The sequence below is a fragment of the Lissotriton helveticus genome, chromosome 2_1, assembly GCF_964261635.1.
Source record: "Lissotriton helveticus chromosome 2_1, aLisHel1.1, whole genome shotgun sequence".
NCBI classification, from domain to species: Eukaryota; Metazoa; Chordata; class Amphibia; order Caudata; family Salamandridae; genus Lissotriton; species Lissotriton helveticus.
Window position 1 is genome coordinate 1,874,896,745 of NC_136059.1, and position 14,258 is coordinate 1,874,911,002.

Sequence of the window (14,258 nt, forward strand, 5' to 3'; positions counted from 1 at the left end):
ACCTATAATTAATTGTCTAATGTCCAGTTGCCTTGTTCGTTTTTTCAAATCTCTTGTACCAAATTCTATATGTGCCTACCGGGGTATTCAGAATAATTTCTATTAATAGGATGGACTCTTGCAGAAATGCCCACACCTGGGATATAGTGCACCTTGTCTTAGGGCTGGTAAGACCTGCTAGAGGGGTGACTTACCTATATTTTAGACAGTGCTAGCTGGCATGGCACACAGGCAGTGTGCCATGTTAACTTGGTCATTTTTTCACCTCACACGGACATGCCAACTATAGGGGCATGGGCATGGTCCTAGGGAGGGGGTCCATGGGGCCCTCTTCAGCCTCCAGGCCCTATGTACCCAGGGTACCACTTACTAGGGACTAACATGGGGCCGAAGTAATAATTGTGGACATGTTTTAGGGAAAGAACACTGGTACTCGGAACCTGGAAAGCAGGGACCCAGTACTTTACAGTCAGTCACATCAAAAGCTAGGCAAAAAGTGTACTGCAACATACCCCACATGTTCTTACACCTCAGCCCTGGATGTTCTTTGTGTCTGGCCTCAGAGAGTGGAGGGCTCTTGATACAGGGGTTCAGAAACCCACCTGGTGGTGGCAGACTGAGTACAGCCGCTCGGAGGCCACACCTGGGTTGGTAGGCTTTCAGGGGGCACCTCTGATTTGCCCTCCAAGTAAACGTTTCAATAAATCCCACACTGGCATCAGTGTGGTTTTATTGAGAGGACTAGTTTGGTACCCACCACTCCTGAGTTCAGAGAAGTCATCATGATGCTGGGGAACTCAGGGTTCGAGGCATGTGGGCTGCTGAATTCATATCTGTGCATAGATCCCCGCCTAGTGTTGGGTCCGGATGATTGCACGTTGTTGTCCTGGAAGAGTCTTCGAAGTATCACGAGATAGGTGGCTCCTCCCCTGGACTACAATTCGCAAGGGCATCCTCTCCATCCTCAGATTGTTTTTTTCCGCCATTGGGTTCGGATGTATCTTCCTTTACTCAAAGTTCAGAATCGAAACTACACTTTCTAGAGGCCATAAGGCCGCCGTGATCGTCGGTATTGTCTCGAATCGGTGCCGACAGCTTCTTTTACAAACTTTATCCAACTTGGGACGTCGAATCAGGCCGCAGGCCTTCTCGACTCCACAAGGCCAGTCGATGGAACGGAGCCCATTCAAGAGATGCCCTCTATGTAACTCCAAGTACCCACATATCGATATACACCCTGTATGTAACAAGTGTTTATCTCCAGAACATAATGAATCAGACTGCCTAGCCTGTGCCCAGTTTCGTTCAAAAAAGACTTTTCGAACTCGACGGGCCGCTAGACTAACCATGCAGAGACAAGCGCCAGAGCCAGAAAATATCTTCGGCGACGAAGACGATCTTGTCGAGGCAGAAGAATTTGAAGAACAGTCGGATCAGGAATCGGAGCATGACTCCTACTACATCGACGAGGAAGAAGACATCGTCGAGGTAGGGGACGACGAGCAAGGGATTGGAGCCGTAGGACGACTCCAGTGACTAAACGGGCCCAACCGTAACTACGGCGGCCTATACGGTCACCTCCATGGTTCCACAGGCTCAGGTCGAGGCATCGCCACAAGGCCTTAGCCAAGATCTCGAAAGACATTCTATAGCCCCGCAATACAGCCCGGCTAAGAATATTACTGCAGAGCCATCGGATCAACGAGCTCCGAAATTGATGTCGAAACCAAAAGTAGTGGAACACAAAACGAAACCGAAACTCATAGACTACATGGTCTTCGGACCAAACTATATCGAACCTTCGGCGTCTAACACAAGGGTCGTCGAGCCGAAAACCAGCGCCCCGGTATCTACTCCAAAACAAAAGAGCGTCGAACCGAAAACGTCGGCGCTGATAACACAAAAAAGGGACTCGATCCAAAGAAGGTTGTCGAACCCAAGCAAAAAGGCGACAAACCAATTGCTAACCACACAAAACTGCTGAACAGGAAGTCTTACATCAAGACCCTGAATCAGTTGAACAATCAAAACTCTATATTGATCCTAACTCTGGCAAACTCACTCTCTACAAGAGGAATATCAGACCAGAAACTGAGAAGGAGACTTTCACTATACCACTCAAAAAGAAAAGGGACTGTTCTACCTCACCTATTCTTTTTGAGCCTATTCAGCCTACTAGGCCAAACACATATTCATATACACCCACACTCAGATGAAGAGGTGGATGAGGAATATGATCAGGAATACAGCTACCCAGTAGACGCTGACCAAGACAGCCACACACAACCATGGGCTGACCCACTACATCCTGGTGACTCGCAACCCATTCCTGATACACCTGCATACCCTGCTAGGCCATCTCCTACAGAGGACACAGCTGCTTTTAATTCATTAATAGAAAGAGCAGCAAGCCATCACAATGTGGACATGAATGCAGACCCTGTGGAGGAGGATTTCCTCTTCGACACTTTTGCCACATCGGAAAGAACTGTTAAAACACTACCTATGTTAAAGGGGGTGCTTAAACATGCAGGAGACCTCTTTAAAGATACCACTAGGGCAAGGGTTATTAACCCAAGAATTGAGAGGAAATACAGGTCAGCGCCACTAGACCCTACATATATTAAGGGACAACTGCCTTTAGATTCTTTAGTGGTGGCGAATGCACGTAAACGTGCAAACTCTCAAACAACTGGGGAAGCTTCGCCTCCCGACAAAGAATCAAAGATCTTTGAGGCATCAGGGAAAAGGGTAGCCGCACAGGCGGCTAACATATGGAGAATATCTAACACGCAAGCCCTGTTAGCTAGGTATGACAGGGCACACTATGATACCTTAGAAACACTTTTACAGCATTTACCTGACGGTTACTAAGAACAGGCTGAACAATTAGTACAAGAGGGAAAGCTAATCACTAACGCCTCCATTAAATGTGCCTTAGATGTAGCAGGTACAGCTGCCAGGTTTATTAACACTAGTGTTATGATCAGGAGACATGCGTGGCTACACATTTCTGGTTTTAAAAACGAGGTACAGTCCACTTTGTTAAACCAGCCAGTTAATCCTGACTACTTATTTGGTCCAGGTGTAGATACAATACTGGACAAAATGAAAAAAGACACAGACGGCTAAGTCGATGGGAGCCCTACAGTCACAACAACATAGAGGTTCCTTTCGTCGCTCAAACTACAGAGGGGCTGCAAGAGGCAACTCATCACAGCAGACCACAAACTACAAAGGAAACACACAAACCACCTATAATAAAAACAATAGAGGTGGATACCGCGGCAATAACAAAGGAAGAGGACGAGGGAACAACACCACCAGATCCTCTGCCAATACAAAACAGTGACTCCTTAGCGCTACCCCCAGACCATATAACACCGGTCGGGGGACGATTACAACAATTCCTACCAGTCTGGCAAAACATCACTACAGACAAGTGGGTAAGGCAAATTATCCGAGATGGCTATTGCCTAGAGCTAACCTCCACACCACCCAACATTCCTCCAAAACAACGTCCTATGTCCGTATAACACCTCAACTTATTGCAGCAAGAAGTTATCAGCATGCTGCAAAAAGGGACCATCGAACTAGTACCATTAGAACATCAAGGTACAGGGGTATATTCACTATACTTCCTCATCCCCAAAAAGGACGGGTCTCTCAGACCAATATTGGACATCAGGCCCCTAAATCATTACATCTTATTGGAGCATTTTCATATGCTCACTCTACAACAAGTGTTGCCACTGTTGCAGCAAGGAGACTTCCTCGCAACATTGGACCTCAAAGATGCATATTTCAATATACCGATACATCCTGCTCACAGGAAGCATCTCCGGTTTACGCTGTAGGAAGGTAGATCCCTGACTATGGTTGCCCCCAACTTTTTGCCTGGTGTTTTGCTGGTTTTCTGACTTAGTTGACCTGGGGCCCTGCTATTCAGGACCCCAGGCCTACTGCTCTCTCTGTAAAATGGATTCCATGTACCTTAGGTACATATCTAATTGGATACTGAGTCACCTTATCAGTCCCTGTACAGTGTACCTTAGGTACCCAGGGCATAGGTGTACCCAGGGCCTACCAGGGGCTGCAGCATGTATTATGCCACCCCTGGCTGGCCATCCAAATCTGACACAACTGGCTGCACGACAGCTGGGGCAAGGTGGTGTAATCACCCTTTGCTTTAGATATAGTATTCCTATATCTAACCCTAAAATGGACACATATATTCCTATCAGTCACTCCTATGGCAGGCCTTAACAATCCTGAAGGCAGAGTGCTTGGAATAATGTGAAATGGTGCTCTGGCATGAGCTGAGCCCGTTTGCAGCTTGCAGAACCAAGTCCTAATAGCTGTTCCATGATGACGCATACCATATACTCTTAAGTGCATTATAATCCTCGCGGTTATATGCCAACTCTGGTATCGCTTTATCAAAACATGTTGAGTAAGGTGTCATACGAATTGGAATACTAACCCCTCGCCAATTCTGGCGACGGGGTTAGCATTCCACCCTTCTAGAGTGACACGACATGTATGTAACCTGTAACCCCGGTTAAAGTCAGACATAGCCTCAGCTCCACAAGATGGATGCTGCCACCGAGACACAAGTCTGCCCTCCTGCTGCTCGGAGTCCTCCCACCACAGGAGGCAAGGACAAAGGGTTTCCTGCCAGGGGCGGTGCCAGCACCGACCCAGACAGGATTTTGTGTATCCTAGGTAGGCAGGGCTTTAGAGGAAGGTGACTGCAAGTGGCACCCCGGTGCTCACTGTGCATAGGCCGGCTGGAACCAGTTCCAGGGGCACTCCAGCCCCTGATCTGGGGAAAGCCCGCCAAAGGAGAGGGGTGTAACCACCCCCCTCCTAGTCCCACCCATAGGGCAGGACTTAGTCGCGTGCCAGCCACCTTTTGCAGGATAAAGGTAGGAACTGGCCCCCTTCCAAATTAGATCAATCTTTGAATCCTGAACCGACTTTCTACGAGAGGAACTCAAGACTCTTCCTAAGATTTCTCCCTTGTGACTAAGGAGTAGTCACCCTGCAGCAGCAGGCACCAACCAAGCATCGCGGTCTGCTGTAAGTCTCTCCTCCAGATCAAGACTGCCCAGCACGACGAGAACCGGCTTCCCTGGCACCTCTGACCTCAACCTGCATCATCAGCCCAGCTGTGATCCGTGGGTGTGACGAGACCTCGAGGGACCGGCCATCTTTGAAGACTGCACGACACTTGTCCAGCACGACCACCGAGTGACCCTCGACTGAGTGCTTTGGGGTAAGAGAAGCCCCGACCCTGAGCAGCTCCAGCACCGAAGTTCAGCCCCCCTGCATCCACGAGATCTGCGTGGGGCCCTTCTGCTCTTTGCTGCTCACCGCGTTGTCCAGGTCACTTGCCCGTTTGCTAGTGGCCCTCTTACGACGCTTCACGACGACAAACACCGCTGGTTTGGTTGCTCCAGACTAGCCCTTGCTCCCCTCCAAAAGAGGAGCACCCTGGACCCTCCTGGTCCACTCCAGACTCCATTTTAAGTCCACCGCGTGGGCTTGCATTTGCCAAGACTTGTTGCCCCAATCCTGGGTCCAGCGACGTCGACAGCAGAGACCATCGTGGGACAGCTCGCACCTCCATCCTGGTCGCCGACAACGCCTCCTGGTCCGAGAGACTGCAGAGCCCAGCAGCGCCCACTCACCTGGTCGAGGTGACTTCGTCCGGTGCCATCCTGGTGCCCACCTAAATCACTGGCTAGTGATTCAGAACTTGGTCCCCTCTGCTTACAGGTCTTCTTCTTCCCTGATCCAGGCTTGGATCACCACGAACTTCTTCACTGGCCGCCTGCCAGCAACTTCTTTCTTCAGGCTCCTGGTTCTTCAGCGAGGGTTTCCGACGCAACTTGAACCCTATGCAGCCGCAGCCCCTGGGCTAGGTAAACTGAGTACTCCGGTGCTCCAGCATAGTCCAACACCCTAAGTGTTCGGATCCACTCTTGTTTTCGACCCACCTAGTCTGGTTCGCCCGAGAACAGTAACTTTATGATTGCTAGTATCCATAGACTTGTTCCCGCATTACGCGTGAGAGTTCCCACTCTGCACACGGCGTCCCTAGGCCTCCTGCTTCTAATCCAAGGGTTCAGCATTGTAGGCCTAGCGTTTCTACAGTCTAGAAAAGTATTACTTACCTGCTAGTAACTTCGCATTCCACTTCTTGTGTATATGGTTTTTCGTGCCCCTCGGGCATTTGTGTAAATTGTGCGACTTTTAGTATTTTCGTAAGAGTTTTGTTGTGTGCTTAGCTCCCTGTCTCATAAAGAGCCAGGGTAGTCTTGTTATAAATAAATATACTTTATTTTTGATAACAACTTGTGTGGTGTCCTTTCACTTGGTGTTCAAGGGGTAATGTGATGGTAAAACAGCTGGCTTAACACGCCCTCTAGAGTCTTAGCCTTAGACTGCTCGTATCCATGCTACTAGGATAGCTGGTCTATAAGGTTGACTTACAACCAATCATCAATAAGGGTTGTTTGGACTGATACATAGTGATCACTAGAATAGTGAGCACTGCATATCAGGCCAACTTCTCACATACGCTACTAAATCAACATTACCAATTTAAAGTACTTCCATTTGGTGTAACAGCTCCAAGAGTGTTCACAAAATGCCTAGCGACAGTGGCTGCACATTTGAGAAGACAACATATTCACGTCTATCCCTACCTGGACGACTGACTAATACAAGCAAAGTCAGCCCAGCAGTGTGCCAGCCACATGTCAAAAACAATTCACCTACTGCACAGCCTAGGGTTCACGTTGAACTACCAGAAATCTCACCTTCAGCCATCCCATGTACAGCAGTACCTGGAGCAACAATAGATACTCTGTCAGCAAAAGCATACCCAAACGCTGCAAGAATAAACAGTATGCAGCTACTAATCCAAAAGTTCAAGCTCCAACACTCGCTCTCTGCCCGAGTGTTTATGCAACTCATAGGCCTGATGGCTTCGTGCCTCTTCATAGTCCCTCACGCCAGACTACACATGCGTCCGCTACAAGAGTGCTTGGCACAGCAGTGGAACCAGGCTCGAGGACAATTGAAAGACCTAGTGTTGGTGACCAGTCGTGCATACAACTCTCTGCATTGGTGGAATCCACAAAACCTTTGCAAGGGCCGACTGTTCCAGGAGCCTGTACCACAAATAGTGTTGACAACGGACGCATCTCTCATAGGATGGGGAGCCCATGTCCTTCAGTACACAGTGCAGGGCCTATGGACAGCACAACAAAAGAAAATGCACATCAACTTGCTGTAAATGATGGCAATTTTTCTGGCAATGAAAGCTTTCAAAGTACATTTATGCAACAAAGCTGTGTTGATCCGGACGGACAACATGACAGCAGTGTACTACATACAGAAACAGGGAGGAACACACTCTCCACAGCTATCACATCTAGCACAAAGCATGTGGAAGTGGGCCATCCAAGGAAACATTTTTCTCATGGCGGAACACCTCCCAGGCAAAGACAACCAAGTGGCGGATCTGCTCAGCAGAGACAGCCAACAGCTGCAAGAGTTGGAGATTCATCCCACGATGCTCCAACCATACTTCCAACAATGGGGACAACCAGAGACCTGTTCGCCACAAGGGAAAACGCAAAATGCCAGTACTTTGCCGCCAGGTTTCCACATCCGCAGTCGCAGGGCAATGTGATATGGATGAACTGGTCAGGCAGATTTGCGTACGCTTTTCCCCCAGCACCGTTAATACCGCTAGTGACACGCAAACTACGCCAGCATTCACTGACACTAATCCTAGTTGCTCCAACATGGGCGAGGCAACCATGGTACACAACGTTCCTAGAACTTTCTTTGGTGCCTCATCAAAGACTGCGGCTAACACCCACTCTACTCACTCAGAGCCATGGAGACATACAGCACCCAGATCCGCAACAACTGAACCTTGCAATCTGGCTCCTGAAGTCTTAGAGTTTGGGTACCTAAACTTACCTCCTGACTGTATGAACATCATCAAGGAGGCAAGAAAACCTACAACCAGAGCTTGTTACGCTGCAAAGTGGAAGCGTTTTGTCATTTACTGCAACAACAGTGACATAAACCCACTAGATGCTTCCACGCAAAATATCATTTGCTATCTTTTGCACCTACATCGTTGCAATCTAGCTTATTCATCTATAAGAATACACTTAGCTGCCATTGCAGCTTATGTTCAGAACAGACAGCATCTTTCGCTATTCAGAGTACCTGCAATTAAGGCATTCATGGAGGGACTTAAAAGAATAATCCCCCCAAAACACCCACCTTCACCTGTCTGGAACCTTAACATCGTCTTAACCAGACTAATGGGACCACCGTTTGAACCATTGCATTCATGCTAATTACAATTTTTAACATGGAAGGTGGCATTTCTAGTGGCAATTACTTCACTTAGAAGAGTTAGTGAGCTACAAGCCCTAACTATTCAAGAGCCATTCATCCAAATACATGCAAATAGGGTAGTTCTTAGAACAAACCCCAAGTTCATGCCCAAGGTGGTATCCCAGTTTCATATCAATCAAACAATAGAACTGCCAGTGTTCTTTCCAAATCCACAGTCAGTACCTGAAAGGGCTCTACACACACTAGATGTCAAGAGAGCACTTCTATACTACATTGATGGAACTAAGGATTTTCGAAAAACTAAACAGTTGTTTGTTGCCTTCTCACCATAACACAAAGGCAACCCCATTTCAAAATCTGGGTTAGCCAGATGGATAGTTAAGTGCATCCAAATATGTTATCTAAAAGCAAAACGCATTTCAACAGTTCCCCCGAGGGCGCATTCTACACGCAAACCTGGGGCATCCATGGCTTTCCTAGGAAATATTCCTCTAGAGGAAATATGTAGAGCAGCCACATGATCTACCATTCATACATTCACAAAACACTATTGTGTAGATGTACATTCCAAACCGCAAGCAGCTGTAGGACAGGCTGTTCTAAAAACTCTTTTTCAGACTGCTGCAGCTGGCACAGGTAGCCACCGCTAAGGGAGAGACTGCTATACATTCTATGCACAGATATGAATTCAGCAGCCCACATGCCTCGAAAGGAATATGCTACTTACCAGTATGCATCTGTTCTTGGCATGTAGGGCTGCTGACATTCATATCGCCCAGCCTCCTCCCCGGTGCCTGTCGCAGCTGTAGCATTTATTATTACTTCTTTCTTTCTTGCATGGACATCTTTTACTGTACCATACTCCATCTCTGCCACAATGGCGAAAAACAATCTGAGGATGGAGAGGATGCCCATGCGCACTGTAGTCCAGGGGAGGAGCCACCTATCTCGTGATACTTCGAAGACTCTTCCAGGACAACAACGTGCAATTATCCCGACCCAACACTAGGCGGCGATCTATGCACAGATATGAATGTCAGCAGCCCTACATGCCAAGAACAGATGCATACTGGTAAGTAGCATATTCCTTGTTGAATTGCAAGCCCAGGTACTCTCTATGGCTTCCCTGGCACTTGCAACACCTAAGAATGAGCTTAGGTATTGTAGGGGCATATCTGCTCCTGCAGTTATGCACACACCTGCGGTATAGAGCCCCTGCCTTAGAGCTGTAAGGCCTGCTAGAGGGATGACTTAACTTTACTATAGACTGGGCTAGTTGGCATGGCACACATGGACTGTGCCATGTCAACTGTTTTGTCTGCACCAGGCCATTCATGCTGTAATCTGCATGACCTAGGTGATGGGCCTCTAGGGGACCCTCTTCAGTCCCAATTCCCTAGGTACCGAGACACCATTTACTAGGGACTTACAGGGGGCCTGACAAGCCTATTGTGGAACAGTATCTGAAAGAGACACGTTGGTTATAGATTCCTTACTTTAGATTTACCCCCAGGCATCAGACTGGATCCAGAAAGTTTTCATCAGCAGTACCCCTGCACGTCAGAAGGTGGCGTTGTGATCGTCGGAAGGACGTTGCTGCAGCTACTTAGATGCCGCCCTCTTGCGCTGATGTCAGTTCTTTCTTTTTCCGCACCAGCAAGCGCAGATCCGGAGAGAGCGGTACCCCCAGTAAATTTTTTACGGAGTTTTTGGGGACTTTCTTCTCTTTCGCTTTTTGAGTCTTTAACTCCTGGTGTTGTAGGGATGCCTGGTTTCAAATCTTGCGAGGCATGATGTCGGTGACCGGCCCACACCCGAGTGTCTATACTGCCTGGGGTGCGATCACAACCCCATGTCGTGCCTGACTGCCAGGCTACGGCTCCGAAAACTTTGCGGGAGCGGTCCCGAAAGTTGCTTGAGGCCTGGGAGTCTGCTCTGCTCCATCGTTCGACGAAGTTTTCGCACTCTGGGTTAGGTAAGACTAAGCACAAGAAGTCGGAGAAGCGCTGTCGCTCTTCGCCTAGCTTGTTGCGCGACACGACTGAGGGTGCGGGTGGTGCTGCTCCGGCTGAGCCTACGCAGATGCCGGCGGCCTAACCGCATTTCCCGGGTCTGTCAGCGACTCCGGACCATCTGCACGAATTTGTGTCAGCCATGGCCCCCCTATTAGCACATTAGGCCCAGCAGGTCCGACTGGGCGTCCTTGCCCTTCTTTGTCGATGGCTCCGCCCCGATGTCGTCAACTGCTCCGGCCTTGACGCCGCGACACCCCATGGATCCATGCATGGATCCCAGCCGATGTCGGTTGACCTTGTACAACCTCCATCGACGTCTACGGCACCACCGCCGGCATCGGCGGTCTCTCCGGCGGATGTCGTCCCCGGCTTCCACCATGACATGGAGACCGTGCCGAACCGGTGCCGATTGGCACCAATGGGCAATTTTTATCCCTTTCTCCATCCTCCTCCTTCTTTCCCACTTGCCAAGCAGGTTAAGGAGGACGGGGAGGACTGGGAGTGGTCTGAAGACCCTCTCGCAGCCAATGCGTGTTAGACCCGGACTGGGCAGAAGATTTGGAGGACGCAAGTGATCTGGATTTTTCTCCAAAACCTGGCGCACTGTTTCCTGCTACCGTGGCTACGTAGGAGGGTGGTACTTATTCAGTGGTGTTGCGTAGGGCAGTAGAGGCTTTCCACCTCGAGCTACCTACAGTGGCCGTCAGGACTAACCTCCTTACAGAAGTGCTTCAGCTGGTGGCTTCCTCTGCAGAGCCACTGCTGCCCTTTAATGATGCACTTTCAGACATTCTTTTGGGCACTTGGTCCAGGCCCAACACAGAGGCTCCTGAGATAGGAACGTGGCCTGAAGCCATCGCCCAGCTGACCCCATTTTCCTCACCCTACCCTGAGAGCTTGGTTGTCTAAGCCTCTGCGTCCCACAGAGCATTCCCTTCCATACCTCCGGACAGGGAATCCAATAAACTGGAGCAGTTTGGGAAGAAGATTTTCTCTTCTGCCAGTTCAGGCTTGCGGTCTGTGAACACCGCATGCCTCGTGGGCCGTTATTCCCACTCTGTATGGGATACGGTGGCGCTGGTGCTGCCTCAGTGTCAGGAGGAGGCCCGGATGGTGCTCTCCCAAGCTATTGCTGAGGGGAGAGATGTAGCCAAATTCACGATTAGTTGTGGCCTTGACACCACCGACTTGCTGGGCAGAGCGATTTCGACAACAGTGGTGCTACGCCGTCACGCCTGGCTGAGGAGACTGGCTTTTCAGGGGATGTCAGAACACTCTGATGGACATGCCTTTTGTGCGACAAGGTAGATAGTGGGTTGGAGCGTTATAAGGACTCGCGGGCTATGGCCAAGTTCTTGGGCCTTTCGTCCAAGCACTCTCCTTATGCTTCTGCTTTTCGCTCCTTTCGTGGCCAAGAAAGAGGCGCCGAAACATGTTTGTTTCAGAGCCACAGGCCTGCACAGCAACAGTCTCAGCGCAGCTGCAGACTTGGGACCCACCGAGGTGGGTCACGGGGCCAGCGGGCGGGTCAGTCCACCACTTCCCCTGCCACCACTGCCTCCAAACCTTCCTAGTCCAGTGTTTCAGGCCCATCAAACGTGAGTGGGCGGCAGGATTCGTCATCACCTCCCCCACTGGCGCACCATCACTTTGGACAGGTGCTTTTTACAGATTGTACGAAGGGGCTGCTCCCTCCCCTTCAAAATTACCCCTCCAGCCATGTCACCTCATTACCACCGCATGCCGGGGGATCACTTGGCACTTCTCCAGCAGGAAGTTGCGGTCCTCTTGGCCAAGGGGGCCATCTAGCACGTTCCAACGGCAGAAGTAGGTCGTGGTTGTTACTCCCACTACTTCCTGGTTCCAAAGAAGTACAAGGGCCCGTATCCTATCTTAGGCCTTCCGAACGTCAATCGCTTCCTCCGGAAGGAGAAGTTCAAGATGCTCACACTTGCTCAGGTCTTGTATGTCCTGGACCAGCAAGACTGAATAGTAGTGTTAGACATGCAGGATGCTTACTTTCATATCACCGTCCTGCCGGTCCGCCGCATTACCTACGGTTCACATTAGGCCACAAGCACTTTCAGTTCACCGTTCTTTTGGCCTTACCAGCACCCCTTGGGTGTACTCAAAAGTGATGGCGGTGGTCGCAGCTCATATGCTCAGATCCAGGGTTTCAGCCTTCCCCTATCTCGAAGACTGGTTGTTGAAGGCGGGCTCGCCCCAGACAGACGTCTCCCACCTCCAGATGACAGCCGACCTGCATTTGTTGGGGTTCTCCATCAACGTGCCTAAGTCAAACCTGATTCCCTCTTAGAAGCTCCTTTTCATCTGAGGGTTCAACGGAGTTATCCTCCCGAGCAGTGAGTCTGGGGCATTCTGGCTAGGATTCCGATCTTTCAGCCCTTGTCCTGGGTTTCGGTCAGTATGACCCTGAGGCTGCTTGGCCTCATGGCCTCCTACATCCTGCTCATCAATCACGTCAGATGGCATATGCGGGCTCTTCAGTGGGACTTGAAGTTCCAGTGGGCGCAGCATATGGGGAACCTGTCCGACTACGTCCAGATCTCGGAGGGCACTACATGACAATTACAGTGGTAGCTCACGAACCAGCATTGGGTCAGCGGCAGATCCCTCTCCCTTCCCCAACCGGAGCACACAGTGGTGATGGATGTGTCCCTTCTGGGATGGGGCGGCCGCATGGGAGAGGTAGAGATCAGAGGCTTCTCTTCCAGGGGATCCTCATCAATAGTCATAAGCACTGAATATTCCCGCCCATGTGAGGGACCCCGGAAACAATATAAAAATATATGTCAAAAACACATATATCTCGCTCCAAATATATGTAAATACATATATCATTTTTCTCACACCAATGCAGCCCTAAAACCAAGGCTAGACAATGTAAACACTTGTATATGTACAGCAATTAGAAAGGAAGCAAAAAACACATTAGGTCAAATAGTCCTTGAACTTTGTGTTTTAATGAGTAAAACCACTCATAAATCCTGAAAATTGCTCATAAAAGACTGTCAGCCATAGGCTGCATTGAGAAGCAATAACAAACTGAAAGCATTTTCAGCTAAAAACTGGCACCGTGCCTTTAAGGCAGCCATACTCCAGGCTTCCCATCATGCCTCGGGGTGATAGTTTGGTCAGTTGTTCTTTCCGACTCTTTCAGTCAGGACCCTGGTTAAACAGCTCCCACCTTTTTTTGACTTTCTGTCCAAAATATTTGGTGATTTCCTTCAATTGTTTTATTCACTCGACGGCTTTTGGCCTTAAGAGAGATAGTGCTACCTTTTTTGGGCTCAAAAAAGGTAAATTTTTTTGTCAAAATGCCTTCGCTTTTTGGTCCCTGCCATTCCCCTGGGAAGAAGAAGGCTAAGACTGATACACATCCTGTGTGTATCCTCTGTCTTACTGACTCTCATTCTGCAGAAAGCTGTGATCACTGCAAGTCCTTGTCAAGTAGAACTCTCAAGGACAGAGAAAAAATCTGAATTAATGGGCTTTCTGAGAGGTAGGTCTCCAAAGAGACAAAGCGGAGGACGCGGTCGAAGTCGAGAGATGTCCCGACTTGCTCTCCTTCGGCGTCTGGATCTGCGTCGAAGGTTCCACCGACGACGAGTCAACTCCCCTCGACGGTGAAGACTTCAGCGTCGAGAGTCAAGGTAACTCCGCTGCCGTCAACCGGGCGACGTGCAGCGTCGAAAGAGAGGTTGCCGTTGAAGCATGGCAGCTCGAGGCATCCTCCGTCGACGCCTAGTAATCGACGCTCGACGTCGAGGCATCCTCCGTCGGCGTCCCATCATCGACGCTCGACGTCGAGGCATCCTCCGTCGGCGTTCC

The 14,258-nt window shown here is 49.7% G+C and overlaps 1 protein-coding gene across 1 annotated transcript in view; it reads left to right on the forward strand.

Annotated features, from left to right (window-relative positions):
* Positions 1-14,258, forward strand: part of NAA15 (N-alpha-acetyltransferase 15, NatA auxiliary subunit) — a 689,053-nt gene that overhangs the window by 434,967 nt on the left and 239,828 nt on the right. The window lies entirely within an intron of this gene.